The 3905-nt window shown below is 44.2% G+C and overlaps 1 long non-coding RNA gene across 2 annotated transcripts in view; it reads right to left on the bottom strand.

Annotated features, from left to right (window-relative positions):
- The window catches only part of LOC106514821 (uncharacterized), a 69698-nt gene that overhangs the window by 32606 nt on the left and 33187 nt on the right, over window positions 1-3905 (bottom strand). The window lies entirely within an intron of this gene.

Below are 3905 nucleotides of genomic sequence, written 5' to 3'. Positions count from 1 at the left end.
CATCAAACCATCATTTAAAGTGGGATGGGATCTGGAAACCTTTCCTTAGGCTACATTTACACCAAACACGTTGCGCACCTCCAAAAATCTCAAAATGCACGCCTCCCGACACTGGTGTCCAGTGAGGACAGACGCATTCGATGTGAACGTAGATGCGCTTCTTTAGACGCGTAATAGGAGGAGTCTTTTTAACTGTAATTTTGATAACTTACCAGACATGCCGACTTCCTCACTAATCGTCCTCCAGGCAAAGTCCTTTTTGTTTCTATGACGATAACGGACACTGGAATGATCATTAATGATCGGACAATCRGTTTTTCCTCCATTGTTTGTGTGATCCGATTTCCCAGGCTCGTCACCACTACGTCACYGAACAGAGTCTCTCTGATTGATGCGACGCATCGAGCAGCAAAAGTTCAGATTTTCCAACTCAAGCGTCGGACACTTTGGACATGCCGCACTCACAGAAAACGCTCATGACGTTTGCACCTTCTTCTAGCTTCTAGACGCCCCTAGATGCACGTCCACCATTGACTTTGCATGTAAACCAGATGCTCCTGATGCTCAAAACGTGTTTGGTGTAAATGTAGCATGACTGTTTGCAACCACCAGTATATTCTAGTTTCCTCACATTGGGCCTCATGCAAGAACCAATGTTTTCGTATTCTAAGATTTTTTTCAGATACAAACAAAATTCACGAGTGGTCCAGACCTGTCGTATATTTTACGAGCAGTCAGTCTGCTGTTATCCAGACGGGTTTTCCTCCCTAAAAACTTTATATTTTGTTAGTTTGAAGATATTTTGAGTTGAAAATAAATCACACTCCATAATTATGTTGACAATAGGCTATTCTGCTTGAATTAGAGTTATAATTTTAAATGTAATAATTTAGACTAACAATATAAATTGTCCGTCTGGCCGGCTTATCCGGGATCGGGCCAGCAGCAGAGAGACCCAGACTTCCCTCTCCCCAGCGACACTTTCCAGCTCGTCCTGGGGGACTCGAGACGTTCCCAGGCCAGAGGGAATATATAATCCCTCCAGCATGTCCTGGATTTTCTCCAAAGCGCCAGACTTATTTTGAAAACATTTTAAAATGCTTATTTCAAACCCGCATCTGAGACCACCTGCGACCGCGCAGTTAATGACATAAAGTGATGGCAGAACATATTTTGTTTCATTTTTACCTTAAAAGCATCCAAATAAAAACATCCTAACATTCTTGTTTTGGCTGATTGCTCTAAAAAGCCTGATCCTAATTTTATTCTGAGATTCAGATGAAATTAACGACTTCTGTCATGACTGTGGTTTAATTTCTTTTCCATTTTAATAAAAATGCACCATTTGATGGAGGCTCCAAACAAAAAAGCGGAAGCATTAATTTTATACAAAACAATAACAAGCTGTTGATTTAATCATCTAAACATCAGAGCAAACAAACATCCGTGCATTTCGGCAGCATCTCAGAAAACTGGAGCTTTATATAGAAGCGGATGATAAACAGGAAACACAATTATTGTGAGTGTTGTAAATAACATGTTGGTTTTTTTTCCCTGATAGCAGGTGACTAATTTAGCCACAGCTGAAGGACCACCTGTTGATGATTCTTTCAGTTTAAGACGTGGCTCAGAGCGAGGACACCTCTGTCATCCGCGTTACACTTATCTCAGGAATGTCTGTCGGGTATTCAAAACTCAAGAATCAGGAAATGTCATCATTGGTGACAGCATCCAGAACCCCCAGCATTCCTTTATCAAACACTTCCTGTAAACAGCCAAGTGTTTCCTGTGTCAAGACGCATCGCTGCCCCTTGACTTGTAGCGTCTCTAAATGTAAAAAGAAAAGAAAAAAATCAATCTTCCGCTGCACACAATCCACTGCTACACACCAAGCAAACGCCATCTGCTACATTTTCATTACAGGCTTTGCTTCGAGGTAAGACCTTTACAGTGAACAAACCGCCAATGTTTAAGCTCCCACAGCCAAACTTCACAACATCGTTCTGATCCCACGTCCGGATTACATTTTAACGACTCATCAGTCCGCAGCCATAAATCATCGCAGCTCACACCTGGATGTTTGACCACATTAGCTGCTAATTTGGAACAACTTTGTGGAGCCGTTACGCCGCCATGGCTTTTGAATCTTTTACCCCCTAAATTTGAAATAAATTGGATTTTAAATGTTGCCAAATTGCTCGTGATGACTAACTGCACCGGTAATGGCGCCGTAACCTCGCGTTATTGCATCATCGGAAAGAATAACAGAGTTTCTGTCGGCGAGGAGTGAGCGGACTCTTTTGAAGGGTGAATTATCTTTGGTCAGCCTTGGAGGTGTGAGGGGTTGTTTCACACCAACCAAAGGCCTCAAGTGCTGCGTGTCAAACTGGACGGTGCTCTGGTTGTTGGAGCTCGAGTGGGTGTCACGGGCTCGACGCCCTCTGGGACCCCCGGGGGCATAGGGAGACAATGATCGGAGCGGCGGGGTCAAAGGGCCTCTCTGCACCACTAAAGTGTGTTTAGAGACAACACACACAGAAAACCAGGTTGTGTGGAGGACTGCGACGGGAGGAGGCGGGGTTTGTGTTTGAAGCCCGGGACCAAAAGCAGTCCATCCATCATGTGTCTCTGCAGCCCTTTGGGGGAACTCACGTCTTTGGACTCTCGGTAAATTGGCCCCATGTAAACACTATATTACCATGACAACTATATTTAATCGATTTACGTGTTTATTTGCTGAATTTGTCTCRTTTAGTCTGATTAACTGCCGCCGTTGGACCAGGTCCACGCAGGGCGGATCAGGGATCGTGTTGTATTTGGGTGGAGTTCCTTGTTTCTTTTACAGATTTTCTACGCTTCCAGTAAACAATACTGAATTTACGGTCCTTCCTGCAAGACGTTTTCATTTTGAAAAAGGAGTTTGTTGAAGCTTTTCAGCGATAAGAAAAGTTGTTGTGCTTCTCACAATTCAGAGCGTGAAAAATAACCGCTTCCTGTTTTATTGTTTGATAAAGGCTCGAAATAAATAGTTCGACTCATTTCTTCTGTGGCTTTTGTTCAGGGGAAAGAATAAAAGTGGTTTTAGGGAAAAAATAAAATAAATGACTTCAACGAGTGATAAGTTCTTTTTTCTTCAAGTGACGCTGACTTCAAACGACGCAGGTGATTTAGCTTTTAGCGGAGGAAGAAGGCTGGCGTCGATACAAAAGGTGGAAAACTTGAACCTCATCTGACACCTTCCCCTCTTTCATCTGCTTCCCTCCCATAAGCTGGTATTTTGATTTCTAGATTCCTGGCGAACTGCCCCTGTTTGGCGATTCAAAGACTTTTTTTTTCTTACAAGAGCATCTGTTTGGGTTTTTATCCTAAACCTGCATGAACCACCACCCCTCATCTCCTCTCCTCCCCTCTGCTGCCTCTTTTCCTGTTTCCTCAGCCTCGTGCACTCACACGTTGGGCGGAAAAAAGGGGTGGGGGGGTGTGGAGGAGGCAGGAGGGCTTGACCCAAAGAATCAGGGATACATAAAGCCACATGACCAGCTAGTCTTCTTATCCACACGCTCTCACAGGACTTCCAGCTTCACTCAACTTGTTCTCTGACACAAGAGAAGAAGAAACGCTCAGACCTCCGGGGGAGAGCTCAGATAAAAACCTTCAGTCTGACAGAGCGGCGCTGTCACACACTCATATACAAATACAAATTTAGGCAAACACACACACACATTCCTAGAAACACACACACACACACCGGGAAGCAAACAGTCTCTCTCTCTCTTTCTTCCTCGCTCAGCTGCTCTCTCTTTCTCTCCCCCTCCCATCCACACACACACACACACACACACACACACACACACACACACACACACACACACACACACACTCACTCACACACACACACACAACAC

Source organism: Austrofundulus limnaeus, unplaced genomic scaffold (genome assembly GCF_001266775.1).
Source record: "Austrofundulus limnaeus strain Quisiro unplaced genomic scaffold, Austrofundulus_limnaeus-1.0 Scaffold1, whole genome shotgun sequence".
In the NCBI taxonomy this organism is placed as follows: domain Eukaryota; kingdom Metazoa; phylum Chordata; class Actinopteri; order Cyprinodontiformes; family Rivulidae; genus Austrofundulus; species Austrofundulus limnaeus.
Note: the sequence above shows the minus strand (reverse complement) of the source record. Positions and strands in the feature narration are given on the sequence as shown.